The sequence below is a fragment of the Ctenopharyngodon idella genome, chromosome 3 (genome assembly GCF_019924925.1).
Source record: "Ctenopharyngodon idella isolate HZGC_01 chromosome 3, HZGC01, whole genome shotgun sequence".
NCBI classification, from domain to species: Eukaryota; Metazoa; Chordata; class Actinopteri; order Cypriniformes; family Xenocyprididae; genus Ctenopharyngodon; species Ctenopharyngodon idella.
Genome location: NC_067222.1, coordinates 54,170,674 through 54,193,321, shown reverse-complemented (window position 1 = coordinate 54,193,321; position 22,648 = coordinate 54,170,674). Strand labels below are relative to the sequence as shown.

Below are 22,648 nucleotides of genomic sequence, written 5' to 3'. Positions count from 1 at the left end.
AATAGTTGTGTTTGAGTCCCTCAGTTGTCCTCAGTGTGAAAAGATGGATCTCAAAATCATTCAGTCACTGCTGGAAAGGGTTCAAATATGCAAAAGATGCTGGAAAACTGAAGAATTTTTTCTGAAGAACAGAGCTCAGTTTAACTGTTCAGGACAAACAAGGGACTCATGAACAACCATCACAAAACAAACAAACAGTCGTAGATCATCCAGGTAACCACACACAGTATTAAGAATCAATGGTTCACAAACTTTTGAACTGGGTCATTTTATTAAATTCAGCTATTTTTATTTTTTTTTTTGTCTTATGGATTATATGTAAACACCTTTTATGTAAAATATCTTACTCAGGACAAACACTAAATAAAAAATAACATGCATTTTGTATGATCTCTCTTATTTTGTTAAAATTTTGCACATTTTCACAGATTCTGCAAGTGGTTCACATACTTTTTCTTGCAACTGTATATGCACATACACTGTAAAAAAAAATATGACCAATAATTTATAACTATATAAGTTAAGCAATTTTCAACTTTTCTTGTAAGTTAACACAAGATTCAATTAATTTTCAGTTTAATGTAATTGGAATTACTTAAATAACCAAGTTCATTGTACATAGTTTGAGACAGCATTTCTTCTGGTGTATTACAGTTATTAAAGATTGAATAAAAAAGTAAATCAACCCTTACACCAAGACTGAATCTGAAATAAACAATAAAATTGGTTTATTTTAGCTTCAGGTCCCCTCGATTTCAAATACCTTCCTCTTAAAGATCACACAATTTGGTAAATACTATGTTGGTTGAGATTAGATTTTTTATTTTGGTTTTTACATTACAAATCAGTAACATGCACAACAAAAACAGCAAATAAAATGGTTGTCCATAGAATGTCATAAGATATAACCAGATCTAAACCCGAGTGCAAGTGGCTTATACAAAGACTGTTTGCAAATAGTTTATCCAATTTCATACAGAACCAGAAAAAAAGAAGAAAAAAGACAAGGATTATTAAGACTACAATAATTAGTCACATGTTACAAAATAATTGAAAAACATATATATTCAACCTTATTTTGTTGCCAAGTTTTTAAAGATTTCAGTTTAAAGAGTCAGTAAATTGACAACACCACACAGAGCAGTTCAATGATCTTCTTGACTGATTTGTGAAGCACTGTTAATAGCGTCTCTGGCACATTTAGTTTCATCCAGAGTCTTCTGAAATTGAGCTGCTGTTTCTCTCATTTGATGAATAAATTTCACAGTTTCTGATTTGATTTCTTCTGCTTTTCTCTTTTTGTCTGATTTCATTTCAGAGAGCTCTGTTGAATTACAATAAATAGTGTAAACATCAAGAACAAAAAACAGAGCTGAAATTGTCATAGATAGTTTCCCAACCACTTGAAGTGTTTTGGTAGCTCTTGCGAACACTTTCCCAATTTTAGTAGTTCGAAGTACAGACAAAAGTTTTTTAACGCTTGAAATGGTTTTCAGGGCTTTCACACTTGTCACTAATGCTTTATTTTGAAGAGAATGCATTGGCTCGATTTTCTCAAGCTTTTCTATGGTTTCAGAAATTGTATTCAGATGCTGAATCATTGGGTTGATGGTGTTCTGGAAATCATTGATGATCTTCTCAATAGTCTGGCGCATGTTGCTCTGCTTGAACATGTTAGTGATGTTAGATGCTGCCCCTATTACTCCTCCAGCTACTCCAACACCCATAGCAGTAAGACCAGTAGCACCAGTAACAGCTATAGACGCACCAAATGTAAATGGGGCCAAAGCTATACCCAGCAATGCAATTCCTCCTACTGCTCCTATTGACGCCCCTACCATACTGCCCATCGTGGTGTTCTTGTGCATGGATTCGAGTTCATCAGTGATGTCATTCAGTTTCTTTATTAGATCTGTGAGAGTTTGATGATTTCTGTTGTATTCTGAGTTCAGTTTCTCAATGCTTTGGTGCAGTTTCTCACTGAGATCTTCAAATTTCCTGAAATATCAAAACTTTTTGTTAGAATTAGACAACAATTGTATGTTTTTTTTTATTTTATTTTTTTATACCAACCTTAACACAAAGGGTACGAATTCTATTAACTATTTACAATTAGCATGCTATAATTTTGCAATATAGCAAACTAACAACACTAAGCCAACACTTTATATTAAGGGCCCCATTGTTAAAAAGAGTTAATTCACTGGCTAATAGAGGCTGTGTTCCAGTTCAGTTTTATGTCTTTCCCTTGCTGACTTTCCTCCATCTTGGATGTTACGTTACATGAGTGACCTCTACTGACAGAACCTTGCCAGTTCATTTGTTTGAACTACAATTAATTTGTTTTATGTACTGTTCAGTCTATAGGCACGGTTGGAATGTTAATATATATATATATACTGTACTCCACATGGCTCCGGGGGTTAATAAAGGCCTTCTGAAGCAAAGTGATGTGTTTGTGTAAAAAAATATCCATATTTAACAAGTTATGAAGTAATATATCTAGCATCCACCAGACCACCTTCTGTAAGTTGAATAGAAGAGGCGTAGGACATAGTGTAAGCTTTTATATTTAATATTTTACTGCATAACTTGTTAATTATGGATTTTTTTTTTTTACACAAACACATCACTTTGCTTCAGAAGGACTTTATTAACCCCCGGAGCTATGTGGAGTATAGGTTTATGATGGATGGAGACACTTTCTTCAGCTCATACTCGTTGATTCTGTTCACTGCCATTATAAAACTGGGATGCTTTAGGATATTTATTAATAAAGTCATATACACCTAGGATGCTTGAGAGTGAGTAAAGCTTGAAGTAATTTTCATTTGAAAGTGAACTAATCCTTTAAAGTGTCTACAAGTATCATGTGAAATTAATTCATATACACTAGTTGTGTGGGATTTGGGTAAATTAAGCAAGATTTGCTGTGATGCCACAATCATGTATTGTGGTCTGTAGAGCTGCTGAATATGTTATATTGCTGATATCAATATAAACTTCTCTCATTTTTGTCTAAAAGTGAATTGCAATGCATCCAGGAACTGTGTTAAATAAAAATGCAATTATTTATAATTTAGTTCATTAACTTACATTAATAGGTAATATGATTTTAAAAATGATGAAATTAATTAAGATTATTAAAATGTTGTGATAATTATTTGTAGTTAATGTTAACTAATGTAGTTAGCTAATGTTAACAGTGAAGCATTGTTGTAAATGATGTACTTTGATTAAAAAGGTAATAAAGAAGATAAAATCAAAGCTTTGAACAAGAAATACTTACTCCTGGGACATCTCGTATGGTCGATTAATTTCACCTGTATTGGACATTAAACATTTTCAAATATTACTCAAATGATAATGCAAAACTAACAAAATACAGTACTGCAATAAAAGTATGAGATAATGTACAGTTGTGCAACTTGTGCTCAAAAGTTTACATACCCCTGCAGAATTTGTAAAAATGTGGAGAGGGATTGATGTTATTTCATATTTAGTACTGTCCTATGCTATCTCACATAAGACATGTTTACATATAGTCCACTAGACAAAATAATGGCTGAATTTATAAAAATGATCCTGTTCAGAAGTTTACATAGGATTGAATCTTAATACTAGGGATGCTGACGATTAATAGACGATCGATTAGTTGTGAATAATAATTTTAACCCTTGTGTACTGTTGCAGGTCAATTTGGCCTATTTTGTTTTTTTGAGTTGTAGGAAACATCAGTTATGTTTTGTTTTTTCTTGAAATTCTATGACTTTTTCCTCATTTAAGGTCATGAACATGCATGCAAAGTTTCAACACGCTGATGTGTTTTGAAATATACGCACTAAATTTGTTACTTTGGTAATGTTTGTGGTTCAATTTGACGTACATATTTTAATGTTCTAATGCTACTGTACAGACATAAAATAATAACATGTCTTTATTATATTCTGCTATTTTAGTTTTTTTTTTTTTTTTTTTTTTTTTTTTTTTTTTTTTTTTAAATCACTGACACTTGTGTCTGTATGCATAGGCGCCGATTTATGTTTCTGCCGGTGGGTGCCCAGTGCATATATACACAGACCTATGCTAAACATTGATATCCACATATGGTCTAGTGGCAGAACTTTTGCCATGCGAGTCAAACGTACTGGGTTTTAATCATCAGTGGTTCTAATCCGCCCTTGATTAGTTTTTTTTCTTTCTCAATAACACCAAAGATATTCGTTAATGATATATATGATATATGATGTATATAAAGAGACAAGAGCAGGGACACGTTTGTGTGCATTTTGTTAATGATTTCACTGCAAAGAATAGAGTTTCCACAACACCATTAGAGATAGATTGACGTGCTCGTCTGTGTGAAGACGATCCGCCACTGATAACAGCGGCATGATTTAAACAACACATTCCAGCACCAGATCGCTTCTTATTTAACACAAATGAACATCAACTGGTGTTTCATTTGCATTATAGGCTATCCGTGCAGCAAAATAGGATAGCCAATAATGGTGGGGACATGTACCACCTGCAAATTACACACATTCTTTCCATGAGTGTTGCCGCGAGTTGCACTCTCACTGATATCTGATGATCAGTAGCAGCTCACTAAATAATAAACAAAAAAAAAAATCAATAAATACCTATTTAGAATAAGCACGCCACTTACAATAAAAAGACCATTCTAGAGAAAGAGCGAGAAGAGAGTTTGAGCGCGTGTCCAGTTGATAGCGAGAGTGAAGGAGATCCGCCTGTGAGCTGAAAGATTTGTGCTCACGTATTACTTGGCATTTTTCATTAAAATAGCACAATAGAAACGGCCTCAAATAAACTATAAAAAGATGAACATAGTCATGTCTGAAAGCTGCAATCAATTTTCATTGGTTAAATCATAGACTGTCAAAAATCAATGGAGAATATCTCATTTTCTGTGGGTGCTCAACCATTTCTGTGGGTGCTCACAGGATCGGCGCTTATGTCTGTATGCATGAAAAGTTAAGAGGCTTTGTGGATTTACACCATTGTAGAATCTGGACCAATCAGACAGCCACAAATTATTCATTATTTTTAATTAATAATCCAGCAAACTCAAACTCCCCCGAAAGACAAACTTGTGCAAGAAGGGCCTGATAAGATGTTTTATTGCTTTTATTCTCCTATAAGCAAAACAAATAATCAAAATAATCATATATATACACACACAAGGATTTAAACCAATGATGCTGTCGTAAACCTGCATTTGCGTCCCAGACGACCCAGCTATTTTTGGACTGTTTCATGTAATAAATCAGTTTGTGCTATGAAAAGCAAAAAACAATGTAAATTATTATTATACATAAAAAAAAGTCTTTCACGTGTCATTTTACTTTCACAATTTGAATAAATGAGTCTGAATAATTTTGGGGGGATAGGCAAGCCTGGGCATATATTACCAACATAAATGAAGATTGTCATAGAATAAAGTATGAACTGGGAATAAATACAAACTGAACACATGTAAATATTTATTTGTATTATGACATATTCTTTTACTAAAAAGCAAATGACACTTCACATCTGCGCATGCAAGGGTTCACGTTATGTGAATCAGAATAGGAAGCAGTCACGTGGTTGTGTGCGAAAACGAAGCTTCGGACGTCACCGATCACGTGGTTATGGCAAAACGAATCGAGCTCCGATACAGTGCTTCACTGTGAGATGTTTCGTTTTTTGATACAAGCTTCGAAGCCTTGTGTCAAACATCATATCACTACTCTTTTCTCTGCACTCCTTGTCTGTTCTATTGTTTGCTTAATGTGTTTGGTTGTTATGTTCCTTCGTTTAATAAACCCGTTTTTGTAGAAGTCCGATTCTGCATCATCTCTGCTGCAACTGAAACCGTAACAGAAGAACAGACCAATACTGTGAGGACTTCTGCAGCAAGATGGGAATCGGAAATGGAAGATGGGAAAAGGGAAGCACATAGTTGCTGCCATTATCTGGAAAATTACTAATAATTTATGTGATATTATAATATTTATATACAAAATACCCAATTACATTAGGACTATCTCAATTATCACAATAATACAATACAATAATCCTCATTATTATAAACATTCTAATATATCCTGGTATTTATAATGATCATGTAATATATAACCATATCCTATTATATTGTTAAACCATAGTTTTATAATAACAATAGTTAATAATAATGACAATGACAGTAATAATAATCTCTTCTACCATCACAATAACAATACTGTTACGGTGGTTGTGTGTAAATATGAGAACAAGACAAAGAAGATCAGATCACAGATTATTTTTAATCCAACACCGATAGGAAGGTTCACAACTCTCACATAAAGACGAGATCCAACAAAGAACAGAAACAAGGAGATTATATAAGGGAGAATGTAATCAGGGAGAACAGAAACAGGTGAGGATAGTTAACTAATCAGGATACACACAATGAGGGCAAATGAACAGAACAAGACATGACAGAACTAAATGCAAACATAAAGTCCATAGGTGTAACAAATACATCATTTTGAACACCAAGATCTCTCCCTCAGCCTGGTATTTTGTCAACATTATTTCTTTGTATCTTGATTTAAAGCGGTGGTATTTTTGTAATAGTTGTAATAGTCTGGATTGCAGAAATAATATATTTGTGTGATCAAAATATCCCACCTTATGTATAATTCTGACTCCATGTTTTTGGAGTATGAAGAGGGCAAAACTAATGAACAATACAATATATATTGTGCATTATATTCCAGTATTGCATGTTATCTTCACTGTATAAATTAAACTAGATAAAAAAGTTTGTCTCGACGGTCCAGAAAGTTTGAAGTAGTTTTAAAAGTTTGAAAGTTTGTTTTAGTTTAGTAGTTTTGATAGATAGATAGATGATAGATAGGCTGCCAGCTTTCCATAAATTGCTATAATTTTTAAATAAATGTTCTTACTACACCTTGACAAGTTCTGTTGCTACTTTCTGATTACATTTCTGACTACATTTAAAATCAAAACATATTGATCATTTAATAATTGCTAAAATGTTTGTTTTCAGCTTCCAAATTTAACTTCCAAATAAGTGTCCAATAATTGATTAATAAATATTTGATTGCTGAATATTGTACCCTAATTGAAGAAGCTGTTTACTAGATCATGATTTTGCATACCATTGCATGAATGACTGCCTTATATTTATGATTAACAATCAAATAATTAATTAGTTAGAAACTATTTGCTATGAATACAGGTGCCATCAATTGTCTGCTTATGAAAGACTTGTTTGTCACTGATGCAAAGTGGGCCCTTCCTTACCAAACACCAAGTAACTAAATTAGGATACAATTATGAGTTATTCCCCATCTGTTTAACATTAAACTGTTGGTTACTTTAAAAATATCCTTCATCTGGGAGATCACATGGATATGTGAATATTTGATCTTTTAAGTGGTTGCATATGTCATATTTATGGCATGACTGGCAGAGAAAATTTGTTGCTGCCAAACATTGTTTACTTTTATCAACTGAGTCATGGTGAAGAGATAGATAAAATAGGCCAATTGATGGAAGGTTTGTAGTGTGCTCAAAAAGTGTTTTTTTTTTTTTTTAGTATTTTTAAAATACAAAAATACAGTAGTTTATTTTGATTCACTTAAAATTAAGGTATTTTGTATTTTATTTTAAAATACAGTTTGATGTATTTTTGCATAACCCTGGACCTGGATTAAGAATTACCCCTACACAATAAAAAATAAATCTATTACGACTGTCACTATTAAAGTGAAATGTAAAAATAAATGAAACGTGTTCCGGCATCAGTTATAAATGCTCACGTGGCATGCAAGATTATGTTTTATACTATAATTTATATGTTTTTTCCCACCGTTGAGCATTATAACCAATCACACACGTTTCTGTTGAGCTCATGATGCAATGACCAATCAAATGAGTTAGATTATTACAGGTGAATTAAAAAACTGCGGATTCGCGGGAGTTTTTGTCATGCTCGTGCCATGTGCTCAGCTCAGTCAGTGTGACGCAGGACTTTCTGAGGGGGAAATTTCAGTCAGTGTGGTGCTCGTGCTCGTGGAAGAGTGCAGATACGATGCAAGTAAGATAATTTATAATCCTTTTGTTTTTTTATGCAACTAAAATAACAATGTCTTGATTTTCTAATGCGTGGAAAGCGTTTAACTAATTCCTAAACGATTCCTGTCAGTGCACCATAGCCTACAAGAATGACACCACGTTTAGTGTATTGTTTTAATCAACATTAATCATTAAATTAATGTAATCTAATTTTAAAAATGTATTCTAATATTAAATTAAATATCACGAGCAATAATGTTTTTCAGTTACAAGGCAAAAAGTTGTCATAACAGCTTAACTTTCTAGGAATGCTTTCTGCTAGATGTATGCATCATCTTTTGTGTCATTCTTACATTTAATCATTAAATTAAATTAAGTTAAATTAGAGTTACAAGACACAATAGAGTTGATAAATTCATCAAAATTAATTTTTTGCCATGCTGAGGAAATACAGAAACAGCATCTGAAATAGCATTGTTTAATGCAGCTTACAGGGGATTAATAAAGACTTAATTAATAACAAATGAATAAAGGACATTAGTAATTCGTTACTTTAAACATAAAACGTTGAATTCATTTATTTTTGAATTTAAAATTTAAGCTACCTTAATGTGAAATTAAAACCGCCACTAGGTGGCAGAAAGTTTATTTTATTGAGTGAGGCTTATTCAGGAAAGAAGCAGCAAGTCATTGAATCATTTATCAACCGATTCGTTCAAAAAGCTGATTGATTCGTTTAGTAATGAAACCTTGCCATGTGCAGCTCAGAGAATTAAAACAGTCCTGTGGCTTTGTTTGGAACTTTTTTCGTTGACGAAATGAAGCAAAAACAGATAATCTTGTGTCTTAAATGTAAGTCACTTAATATTAAATAATGGTTTATTGAACTGTTGTATCAAGATCACATTTGTAATCATGCTGTTTTTGTTTTGTTTTTTTGAGAAAAAAACGGCACACTTCGTGTGATATTAGTTAACCATGTTAAATGTATAAATATAAACTAAAATAATTAGAGGGGTGGGGTTTGGACGTCATAACTGCACCACGTCGTGAGTCTAGTTAATGGGAAACACTATCACACTGATGATATATCTCAATTAATGTGTTTTGCATTATATTTGTTTTTCACAATTGTGTAGCTTGAAGATTTTAACTTTCTGTTTCTATTCTCCCACAGTGTTGCCTAATGATTGCAAAATGACTAAGGAGTTTCTGGCCACAACCTCGGATCTAAGATGAGAACCTGGCTTAAAGGGATGGACCACCCAAAAATGGAAATGTGATGTTTATCTGCTTACCCCCAGGACATCCAAGATGTAGCTGACTTTGTTTCTTCAGTAGAACACAAATGATGATTTTTAACTCCAACCGTTGCGGTCTGTCAGTCATATAATGCATTGAAACGGTAACACCATCTATGAGAATAATAAAAAAAAAAAAATATGCACAGACAAATCCAAATTAAACCCTGCGGCTCGTGACGACACATTGATGTCCTAAAACACGAAATGATCGGTTTGTGCCAGAAACTGTTTATATTTTGTAAATGAGTTATATAAATTGAACACACTATTTTACTATTGCACTACTATTTACTTCCTTTTAGCTCTCCTCTGAAAAAAACAAATTAGCTCTCTGATTCTGCAAACTCCACATCCAGCACACGGTTGTGTGTATGCTGGATTTTTACTTTGGTTGGGAGTTTGGCGATTAAATCCACCACCCTCCCATTGTACAGTTTTTCTAGAATGCTGAATTCCTCAAAATTGCTGCAGAGGGGAGTGAGGTTTCCATTTTCTTCGGAGACTCCAATGATGTCCATGTACTCTGTCACTACTTTCCTCTCAGCAGTCTGCATCATAAAGAAAATACAATTTATAATCTGGCTTGACATCTTGTTACAGAGATTTCACTCAAATAAAAATTGCGATTTACCCACTTTCATCAATATTGCTATAGCAGAATTAAGGAAACTTTCGTTGGGAATGTGTCAACTTAGAATGTGTATGCCTTGAATGTGATGAAAGTTTAACTTTTGAAAAACCAAATCAACATCTTGCATTTGCAGTATTTATATCATTTTGTACCTCTAAAACACCACTATGTTCAACTGCCTTGAGCATCCAGTGTGTAAGGTCTGAACGCACTCTGACGCCGGAAGGGATCTCTTGCACCCATTGACGTATACGCGCGAGAGATCACTCCGGCGTCAGAGTGCATTCAGACCTTATACACTGGATGTTCAAGGTAGTTGGACATAGTGGTGTATTAGAGGTAAAAAATTATATAAATACTGTTCGGTTTCTCACACAAACCCATCGTTTCGTGTCTTAGGACATCAATGTGTCGTCACGAGCCGCAGGGCTTAATTCTGTGCATGTTTTTTTGACTCTCATAGATTTTGTTACCATTGACATGCATTATACGACTGACAGACGGCAACGGTTGGAGTTAAAAATCATCATTTGTGTTCTGCTGAAGAAACAAAGTCACCTACATCTTGGATGCCCTGGGGGTAAGCAGATAAACATCACATTTTCATTTTTGGGGAACTATCCCTTTAAAATATTTTCTCTTCATTTGTATTCTCAAATGAAAGAAAACAAAACATTACTTCTAATACTACTACTACAAAAATGTAAACAATTTGAACTACTACACTGATGTGAAGCTGTATGATTTTTAACCTTCCATTTCTGTTCTCCTGCAGTGCATGAGATCTGCATCATCTCCAGGTAGAGCACACCCAAAGCCTCACTGCACCAAAGGGAAAACATCTAGGAGGATCTTGCCACGTCTGTCAATTAGGTATCTCTGCAGAACAAAAAGGCTGTTTCCCAATCAGTAGGCATTTGTCAACCACTTTGCCTGAATTCCTTAAATCATAAAGGCCCACCCCAGTGGATTAAAGCAAGTTGGGTAAAGTGGTTGAAAACCACCCGTTGTGGATTTTACCAATGCACAAATGATTGGGGAACACCCGTTAGCATTCTGCAGAGATACCTACTTGCACATCTCAGACACGGGTCCAGGATGAGAACCTGGTTGGCTTGGACTTGTCACCCTCACATCCTGAATCTTTCTGGATCACCTCACATTGTCACAGGTAAGTAATATTCTGCATTACAGCAGTGTTAGTGTTCTGCAGGTAAGTACAATACAAATGTATCTCTCAGTCCCGGACTGTGAATGATTTCATTTTCACTGAGCTATTCCTTTAAGTTATTTTAACACAATTATAGTTTTTAGCCATTGGAAAAAGTTATTCCGTTATAAATGGATATGCTTAAGTTTTTTGTTGTTGTTGTTTTTAACTCACCCCAGTGGTTTCAGTATTTGTGATTTGATGGTGATTGCCTAGCATTTTAGCTCATGACACAAGTTTAACAGGGCTTGATGAATGATGAATGTTGTTGCAACCACTGCAGAGATGTTTAATTTGGGGTGAAACTGCTGGGGATCACTGGACAGTCAAATAAAATTGATTTTGATTGATATATTCTAATGATGATTTCTTACAAGGACTATCCTGTCAAACATTGGAAACCTGCTATAGGACTATAGGTCAATGTTACATCATTGTCACAAAGAATTTTGTTGTACATTATTTTTTTCTGCATATTACAATGAGTTGTAACCAAGGGCTTTTGTTCCTTCTGCAGGTAATATCAAAGTAGCCGGTACTAACACTAACATGCACTCCGCAGTTGGACATAATTAAGAGGTAACATTTAAATGTATTTGTATATAAAAACATCAGATTAATGTCTTGAATGCAAATTTATTTTAAAACAGAGAAACAAAAACACATATATTAAACAAGCAGACATAACAATAAATTAAAACATCAAACTGACAGTTGAAATGAGTTATATAAATTGAACACACTATTTTACTACTATTAGACTACTATTTACTACTGTTACTAGACTATTTTGAAATGAGTTTTTTAAATTGAACACTATTTTACTATTAAACTACTATTTACTACTGTTACTGGACTATTTTGAAAATGAATAATATATAAATTGAACACACTATTTTACTATTGCACTACTATTTACTTCCTTTTAGCTCTTCTCTGAAAATAAAATTAGCTCTCTGATTCTGCAAACTCCACATCCAGCACACGGTTGTGTGTATGCTGGATTTTTACTTTGGTTGGGAGTTTGGCGATTAAATCCACCACCCTCCCATTGTACAGTTTTTCTGGAATGCTGAATTCCTCAAAATTGCTGCAGAGGAGAGTGAGGGTTCCATTTTCTTCGGAGACTCCAATGATGTCCATGTACTCCGTCACTACTTTCCTCTTAGCAGTCTGCATCATAAAGAAAATACAATTTATAATCTGGCTTGACATCTTGTTACAGAGATTTCACTCAAATAAAAATTGTGATTTACCCACTTTCATCAATATTGCTATAGCAGAATTAAGGAAACTTTCGTTGGGAATGTGTCAACTTGGAATGTGTATGCCTTGAATGTGATGAAAGTTTAACTTTTGAAAAAACGCATATCAACATCTTGCATTTTCTCACATTTTTAGATGCACAGACATGTTGTTTGAACCGGCCCTAAGTTGTTTCTACTGGCTGGCAAGTCTATGCAGTCATCGCACCAGCAGTGCGAACTGTTAATACCCTTTTTGAATCGATTGTGGTGCTGTTAAGTTAATTTTAAGCTGAATAAGGCTAATGTAACATAGCTAATGTGTTTTGTATTATATTTGTGTACCTTCACAGCTGTGTGGGATAAGGAATTCAATTTTCCTCTTCCATTCCCCAAAAGAAAAATTTTGAGGTGTGTGAGCTCCACCTCATCTTTGAGGTAGAGCTCACACAGAGCCTCATCTCTCCAGAGAGAAACTTCAGCAGCTTTTGGCCACATCTTAAGGTGAGGTCCAGGATGGGGACATGGCTGCCTTGCACATAGGTCATCCTCACTGGTTGTATCTGCAAAATGACAGCTTGGCAGTTATACTGTTTCAGGTAAGTACTAGAAGTATATTAACAACACTGTGATATTGTACTTGTCTGGACTACTACTAAAATGTTATAGAAGTGTAATATGTGTGTCTTATTCCCCCCTGTATTGCTAGTTTTAATAACAAAAAGAAAATAATGAAATAATTTTCATCTTAGATCACTCCTCCTTTGGCTAAATGGTCTGTTATTCTTTTTACTTATTGTTTTTACTTTTTAAGGCTACATTTTTAAAATGGGGAAATTACTTTGGTTGTACTGCTCAGTTGTACTACTTGTAAAATTGTAAAATCAGAAAGTAAAAAAAATTGATTAAAATAGGGATTTTTCTGGGGAAAAAAAAAAAATCGTGATATGATATTTTTGCCATATCGCCCACCCCTAGGTGAGCTATTCCTTTTAAGTTGTCTAAATATTGTGTAATCATTTCTGTAATTCTCATGTCTGTGAGGATTCTAAGTTACCAAATAAGATGTTTTAGCACTCATTACAGTGGATTTACATTCCCTAGCAGACTGTATCTTTGCTGACACTCTTGGATATATTACAAATTGTAAAATTGAGTTACAGTGCACTACCATCATCTTTTTGTGTTCTGCAGAAGGAAGTCATGTTGGTTTGGAATGACATGAGGGTGAGTACATGACAGAATTTTCGTCTTAATTTTCATACCTTTAGCTACAGAGAGAAATGCGTCCTGATAACCAGAACAACTATAATAACTGTTGACTTCTAGATATTCTGTGATAATGAAATAACTCACTTTTTCGATTTCCCCTTTAAGACTCAAATAGTCTCCCCTGGTGAATAGGTCGTCTTCTTCACCCGTGACCATCACAGATGGTGGATAAATTGCCTCCCTTGCAACCTTTTCCGCCATTTCGTCCAGGTTAAGTGGTGCTGTCCGAAATTTATTTGATGTCCGGCCAAAATAAACATTTTTGCGGCCATAGCGTGTGCCTAATGTTACATTTTTAAGGATGTATGTGCATCCTTCAACCAATTCTGGCTCTTCGCCATTTTTTGATACTAGGTATGAATTTGTGCCATCACTTACGGCACTCTGACTTTTTATTTGATAGTTTTCAACTTTAATATCTCCGTTGCTGTTTGTGAAGTTTACAGCCTTTCTGGTAGTCCTATTGGCCACGCATTTGCACAGGATTGGGGCCGGGCGGCTATATGGGCTTTGTGTTGCCATCCTGAGGGTAAGAGAAAATATACAGAATGCTTATTAATACAGAATATGTAATCTTGGTTATGAAAAAATATTATCAACAAATTGTAAATAAATTATTATTATTATTTGTTATTGTAGATATTTATTACAGGATAAATATCCTGTCAGAAATTGGGAACTTGTCAAAATCTATAGGAAAGCATTTTATAATATTTTAAATTTATAAATTTACATCATTAGTAACAATCTAGGATCATAGTTTGATACTTTCTTATCACTGACAGTACGGTATTTATTTATTTGAGGTACTTAATCATTGATAAAATGTTTTGTGAAGTGAAAATGGGCCTCAAAAAATGGACTGGCCTGTCAAACAGGCTTATATTATGTCACTATTGTCATGAGACTTTTTTTTTTTTTTTTTTTTTTTAATAGACACTGCTTTTGTCATGATAACAGTAACATAACAGAATTATAGGTTGATTGTTTCCTATATATGACTGGATAATATCTGAAAGGATTTTTTTTTTTTTTTTTTTTACTTCATACTCTGACAGGATTATTCTCATTTTTACTTAATACTTCACAAGAATTTATTTATTAATGTATTTATTAATTGAAAGTCATTGATTAAATTTCTTGTGAAGATTTACCTCAAAAAATTAACTATTCTGTCAGACAGGGGGAAAAATGGGCCTCTTGACAGGATTTCACTCTCCCTCTCTTTTACATCAAACTCTGAGGGAATTTTCTTTTTTACTTCACAGTTAACATGAAATTTATTGATGTAATTTATTTATTCATTAAACATCATTGATAAAATGTCTTGTGAAGTAAAGATTTACCTCAAAAAATTAACTATCCTGTCAGGCAGGGGAAAAATGGGCCTCTGACAGGATTTCAATCTCTCTTTTACTTCAAACTCTGAGGGAATTTTCTTTTTTACTTCACAGTAAACTTGAAATGTATTGATGCAATTAATTTATTTATTGAAAGTCATTGATAAAATTTCATGTGAAGTAAAGTTTTACCTCAGAAAATGAACTATTCCCTGATAGGCCTCTGACAGCATTTCACTCTTTTACTTCAAACTCTGAGAGAATTCCTCCCCCCTCCCCATTCTTCACAAGGATTTATTAATGTTAAAAAAAAAAAAAAATCCATATCCAAAAACTATCAATTATCCCATCGTTGATACAATTTCTTGTGAAGTAAAGATTTACCTCAAAAAAATGAACTATACTGTCAGGCACTGGGAAAGTCTTATTTGGAATGTCTTGATATTTAAAATTAATTTCATATAATTTATTCTGAGATTAAGGCAATACATCCTATATATTTCATCTCACCTCTTAAATTGTTGATTTTAGTGCCGTCTCTGGTTGACTTGGGTCGGAGCTGTGGGTGGAGTCCTGCGCACTGAAGTGGACGTGGCTGTGCGCAGCTTTTTAACAGACTGGCTGCGCGCATTTCCCGCGCGCGCGCTCTCTCTCTCTCTCTCTCTCTCTCTCTCTCTCTCTCTCATTTTTTGTAATATTTTTAACTTGTAATTAATTTAATTTATTGAAATGAATGTTTTTAATTTGTAATGAATTGTATTTATTAATGTTTTTTTTTTTACTTTTAATGAATTGTATTTATTATAACAAATGGTTTTTAACTTGTAATGAATTTTATTTATTGTAATGAGTTTTTTTAACTTGAAATGAGTTATTTATTGTAATGAATATTTTTAAACTTGTAATGAATTGTATTTATTATAACAAATGGTTTTTAACTTGTAATGAATTTTATTTATTGTAATGAGTTTTTTTAACTTGAAATGAGTTATTTATTGTAATGAATATTTTTAAACTTGTAATGAATTGTATTTATTATATATTTTTTAACTTAAGTATTATAACGAATGGTTTTTAACTTGTAATGACTTATTTATTGTAGTATTTTAACTTGTAATGAATTTACAGATGAACTATATGTAGGCGACGAAGTGATTCTGGGAAAGGGGAAATTTCACTCCTCTACATACACATCTGTGAAGGTACTTAATGCACACATTACTGCTGCTATGTCATTCGAGTAAAACATGCATTTTGGAACTGTAAACCTACATTAATGAATAAATATAACAAGAACAAAAGCACAACTGTTCTGATTATCAGCACGACTGCAATCTGATAATAGATTAGAGTTGAAAGTGTGATCTTTTTTAATGCAACAGGTCAATTAAACAAGAATTTAATATCCATTAATATCCCCCTCCCCCCACAGATCCCTGAGGGCCAGGTTGAGGATATAGAGGTGGACATTATCGGGGTCTCCGAGATTAATGACACCTGCCACTTCCTCAGCAGCGACTCAGTTGTGTACATTGTTCCTGAGGCAATCTTCTCTGGAAATCCAGATGTGCTCATTGACAAGCTGCCAATGAAACTTCAGTTAAAACACATTAACCGCAGGGTTATTGAAATAAGATCAGAAAAAAGCATATAGATTAGTCATCCCTTTTTCTTTGTTTTTCCCCCCACTTTCATATTTGATGTTAATCTCAGCCATTTGTTTTATTTGTTTAGTGTGTATATAGTTGTATAGTTGTATATAGTTCTTTCCAAACAATAAGACCTCGTCAATATATAGGTTAGTTAGCTCACCTTTTTCTTTTCTTTTTTTCTTTTCTCGTTTTTAATATTTGATATTTAGATTTAGATTGTTCTTGTTTAGTTTGTATATAGTATATTGTATATTGGAAAGTACATTTTTCAAAGATTTTATTTATTATTTTGTGAGCATTATTTAGTTTATCACATTAAAAATTGTGGGAAAAGATTGTGGAAGGGTAAAGAGACCCAATGAGTAATATTTCCCAGTTGTAAAATTGTCTTGTTTTATTCGTCTTATATATTATTTTAAACATTGCCCATGAAAAATCTGGGAATGTTTATATCCACTGTAGTCCTCAATGGTACGGCATGGTTATCCACCACTAAGTCCATGTTTTATATGTCCTTCTGAGTGCGTTTATCACAACCCTGGTACATACAGACGTGGACAAAATTGTTGGTACCCTTGATAAATACAAACAAAAAACCTGTAAAAAAAAATCTCCATTGTTAATCTTTTAGGACTTTATTTAAAAAAAAAAAAAAAAAGTCAAATTCTAACCTTTCATTGAAGTGTAAGAATTTAAAATGAATCTTATTATGAAATAAATATTTTTCTCTGATACACGTTGGCCACAATTATTGCTACCCTTTTATTCAATACTTTTTGCAACCCCAAGTCCTCCCCAAGATAACAGCTCTGAGTCGTCTTCTATAATGCCTGATGAGTTTGGAGAACACCTGACAAGAGATCAGAGACCACTCCTTCATACAGAATCTCTTAATTTTGTCACAAAATAGATGTTTAAAAAAAAGAAAAAAAAAAGAAAGAAATATTAAAAATATACAAAGATTTAAAAATAACTACATTAATTATCTAAGTTAATTTCACTAAAGAAAAAAAAAAAGTTGATAAATCATGAAAATATATATATATATATATATTTTACTTTCAGGTCAAATTGGACACATTCATATAGTTTGAGCTTAATGATACAGTATTTTGTTCTGTTTATAGCAAAAAATTTTAAAATGTAAAAGAACAACTATAAAAAGAGATAAAAAGAGAGAGGCTACTGGCGGATAGTGTTGTTGTTGATGAATGATGTTTCATGCTTAGTTCTGGGCTTCTTTTTAAAAACATTTGAAACCATGAAAGCCTGCTTTGTTTTTGGTCTCAAAACCCACTAGCTTTTGCATATCCAAAAGCTATTTTTAAGTTTTTTTTTTCTCTTTATGTAGCCTAATTTGAGTGCTTAAGTCCATTAATGAGAGTGGAATGCTTAATCTAAATTTGTATATCAAAATGAACAGTTTAAATCGTTCTGTTTACTTAATTCGCTCACCCCATTAAAAGTACATAAAAAAAAAAAAAAAATCATTTTATTGAACACTGAAAAACGTGAAAATGCATTCAGTAGAATACATTTGGAATAGACAATAATTTCTCATTCTTTTATTTTAATCTTCAATGAAAGTTAAACAAATAGGCTACTGTACCCATCTCTGAATATTTAAATATTATATCTAAATGGTCTACTTAACTAATGAAAATCAGAAACATGACAGTTAAATACAATAATAATACAGCATGTTTTATTATCCGAAGACCAGGGGACAACATTCCCAGATAGCAGACCAACCCTGAATCAACGTTAATGCATTAACCAAATTATCATTGAATCAACGTTGATCGACGTTGAATTTTAAATTGATTTTTCATCAGGTTTGCACCCTGAAATAATGTTATTTCAATGATGAAAAATAGATCAAGATGGTTGTAAAATCAATGTTTTTTCAACCTTAATTAAATCACCTATTTAACATTGAATTAACGTGGAAACAATATCAAATCAATCTTGGTTTATGTACATGCAACCCACACCTGAGGTGTAAATTTTATGTTGACTCTACAACTGGACCAATGCGCTCAGAAGACTAGGTTTGTCCACTGAGAGAGATGGTGCAACAAGAGTGAACAAATTCAGACGTTCAAGGTTTTCGGTAAGAGCAAGTTTTGACTGTATTGAACACAATAATTGATTTCATTTAAATGCAGTGACATAGGAATACTCACGTTACACTAATTTGTACCCTTTCCTCCTCCTTCCCAGGAATTTGATAGTTGTTTCACTTATTACAATTAATTTTCAGCTCAGAATTCAATTAGGGGAAACGTAATTTGTTTGTGTATAAATTGAGACTAAAAATAAACTTTCACTGCCCTTTCTGTCTGGATTACTTGTTCTTGAATTTAACCCTATTTAGTTTCCACTCTTTACACATTAACATCCAATCAGTTTAACATGAACAAATAAAATTTCAGTTATTGGACTGAATAACCAGTAACCACAGGGTTCATTCACCATAAAATGAAGAAAAATAAAATATAAAAATCAAAATCAGTCCATGAATTCAGTTCAGATCCTGGAATGTGGTGTAATTCACAGTCTGTGCAGTTGATCCAGGATTAGGACGAATACAAAAAAAAAAAAAAACAACCCCAAAGTTTGTTGTGCAATTCCCGTCCTACCATTCGACGACCACACGGTTAAGTTCACAAGAAGTTAAGGATTCACTCTACAGGTGGCCCGCCAGTCCAACTCCACCAAGATGCACATAGAAAGTGCAGGAAGGAGTTGAGACGATTCACAAGGATTCACACTTTGATTAATCCACATCCAGATCAGGCAACATTCAGCGGCTGGCTCCACGAAACTCAAACAGACATCACAGGAAGAAAAAAACCTGGCCTTGAACACACAAGGCCACAAGAACAATTAATAACTGATGCTATAAAAGCACACATTACTCAGTTCGAACCCAATTCCTAATAAAACAACAAATAATATCACTTGTATCTTGTTACATCAATAAGTATAACAAATTTCCTCTTTGTGGAACTATTTCCTTTACCATTAAAGGCATTTCATTTAACCCTTCTGCACTTGCTTTTCAGTTAACACACAAACTGCACTTTAACATTTCATATAACATATATACAGCGTCTTTTCTGCTTTAAGTTTACACTTAAGGCTATAATCACCATCAATATTACACCAATAAACAGTCATTTGATGAAACACTCAATGTGACTTTGTAAAGTACTGAATTGAAAATAAAGAAGGCCTAAACTCATTCATCACATGTACATCGGCCAAACAGGAAATCTCCAGAACATACGCGCTCCAAAGTGTCACTCTCCGCACAATCTGCTTCTCTCTGAACCTTTTTGTCAGGGATATACATGTACACCATCTCACATTAGCTTAAGCTAATGCTAAAACAAGTCATTAACATTCATTTGTAATGACACGGACATGCGAGTAAACATCGCACTTCTGCTTGTTTCACACTGATCTCTACATAATCAACATACAAATAATTTAGAGGCTTAGAAATCATCCTTACATTACTTTTCTCTGACTTCGAGGCACTGAATCTCCCGGGATAGCGAGAAGCATCAGAGGTTAGAGAGAAAAGAGAAAGATCGCGAACGCGCAGGATATAATAATCGCGCGACGGCGGATTAGTGAAGTCAGGCGCGATCTGATTGGATACTTCATAATGTGAGAATATTATCGGAGAATTTTGAAACCTTCAATATTTTATACATATATATTTATATTATATACAATTTTATGTAATTAGTAAAATTAATTACATCATAATTTATGGTTTCAGCCTCTTATACTTAGTTTAATATATTGTTTTATATATAGTTTGTTTAATTCAAAGGTTTATTTATATTTTTTTCTCAGTCACTAACCACTAGTAACCTGGGTTACATACAGCAAGATTCTAAGGCAGTTAAATGTCTATTTCTACTCATTTCAATCAGAGACAATGTAAGGCTGCAGTTAATATAGTTTTAATGAACAATTCACAACTTCCTTCAGTTCACATACAAATGTATTCATTTATAACCACACACTGTTTGAACAGGAGTTAACATCACATTCAGGAAAAACAAGTGGCTGTAAAAATGGCATTTCATGGTGACAAATAGACCTGGTTTCACAGACAGGGCTTAGGCTAAGCCAGGATCAGACCTTAGTTCAATTATTTCAGTAGCTTTTATAGACATGCCTTAGAAAAGTGTTTATCTTGAGACAAAACAATGGCAGTGACATATTTTAAGATATGTTTTCAGTTAAAACAGCTCAGACATGCATTTTAGTCTGGGACTAGATTTAAGCCTTGTCTGTGAAAGGGGTTAAGTAGTAAAAGAAAAATAAAACATTATTGGCGTTCATTTTGAGACAAAACAATAGCACAGACAAACTGTAAGATGTCAGTGCAAGTAGGGGTGTTCGATCCCAGGTTTTTTGGAGTCGACTCCGACTCCCACTGTAGGAGTCGATGGAATCGACTCCTCGACTCCATTTACTGTCAAAACAGGGTCATAAATAAGGCAAGATGGCAGTCCTTACACACTTAATTAGTTTATCTTTCCCCAACGCGAAGTCTTAAAATCCCCTCAATAAAACAACACACGTTTAACGAGACTGTCCAAATTAGTCAAATTTAGCAATGCTTGACGAGTATCAATGTTGCTACCTAGCTAATTGCAGACACCTAATTTTACAGAGAGAAAAGTCACGAAACACATCTGTGGTCGAATATTATGTCAGAATTAAATAAACAAGAAGGGATTCTTTAATGAATTCATCTCATTATAATGGTCGGGTGATGGCGCTAAACCCATCATAGTCTTAAAAGTGCTTGGACAGGAGAGTTAAAGATAATAAAATTAATACAATACATACAGAAATGCATACAATAATGTACAGCTATTGATGGGTTTATTGTTGATGTGAGTTTTTTTTATTATATATGGTTAGTTTAATGATTATGAACACGGTTAACCATGGAAAAATCAAATATATATTGCATTATAAGCTCCCATCAATACTAAAGCTGGCACGGAGATATGTACAATTACAAACTAAAGTCACTATGACTGTTATCTATTTCTAAAGTAAGCTACATGTAGGATAAATGTATGTGACAAAGTTTCTGCGACAGCTCTCTAATGCGATTCGTCAGTGTCCGAATTCCTCGCTTCATTTCGTTCACTCCTTACTTTATAAAAGCTATGGATTCGAGAATCAGTAAACAAGTGAGTGGTTTCGGACACAGCAACAGAGTCGACACCGAGAGTCGATTCCTGTGCTGGAGTCGACCCCGACTCTGGGGCTATTCAGAGTCGAGGAATCGACTCCCAATCACTAAGTGCAAGTTACTTTCAGTTAAAACAGCTCAAACATGCATTTTAGTCGTTGGAAAAAGAGCCTGGAAAACCGTGACAACATGAATGCAACCTGCATCTGTAAAATGGAAGTAAATACACATGGAAACTCACCAACGAAGACAGAAACTCAGAACTACAGACTCAAACACTGCCACAGTTCACTGTTCAGGACTCGAAGCTTTAAGGATTGAAGCTACTCTTCTAATGCAAAAAGGATGTCCTTATTCATTAAATTGATACTCTGACGAACTCAGGGATTTCCACCACGAGCAATGCCCGCAAGCTGATCAGGAGTATAACAGAGCCAGTTTTGCAGTAACAGCAAATACAAACTTTGAGGCCTCCTTTTTTTCAGCCCTCACTTGCTGTAAGACATCTAAAGAAAACAAAAACAAACAGGAAGTTAAAACTGCACAATGTTCTTAAACATTTGATCGGTAGTAGTGTATGACTGACAGAAGGTGGGTCATAAATATTTGGAAATGTGACTGTTACAATGTACTACAAAATTAAGTGAAACTTAAAATATGATAAAAAAAAAAAG

At 33.7% G+C, this 22,648-nt stretch overlaps 2 long non-coding RNA genes across 3 annotated transcripts; one reads left to right on the top strand and one right to left on the bottom strand.

The window, feature by feature from the left end:
* Positions 1–801: 801 nt before the first annotated feature.
* Positions 802–3,951, bottom strand: LOC127508926 (uncharacterized). The gene is made up of 2 exons (XR_007928978.1): positions 3,290–3,951; positions 802–1,998 (listed from the first exon to the last, which is right to left on the bottom strand). It is a non-coding gene; the product is annotated as an uncharacterized LOC127508926 (long non-coding RNA).
* A 6,652-nt stretch (positions 3,952–10,603) lies between these two features.
* Positions 10,604–19,080, top strand: LOC127508950 (uncharacterized). 2 transcript variants are annotated; one of them, XR_007929027.1, is made up of 6 exons: positions 10,604–11,194; positions 11,751–13,076; positions 13,672–13,704; positions 13,855–14,278; positions 15,621–16,291; positions 16,522–19,080. It is a non-coding gene; the product is annotated as an uncharacterized LOC127508950 (long non-coding RNA). The 2 variants fall into 2 exon arrangements; XR_007929026.1 differs by having other exon boundaries at positions 13,672–14,278.
* Positions 19,081–22,648: the final 3,568 nt, after the last annotated feature.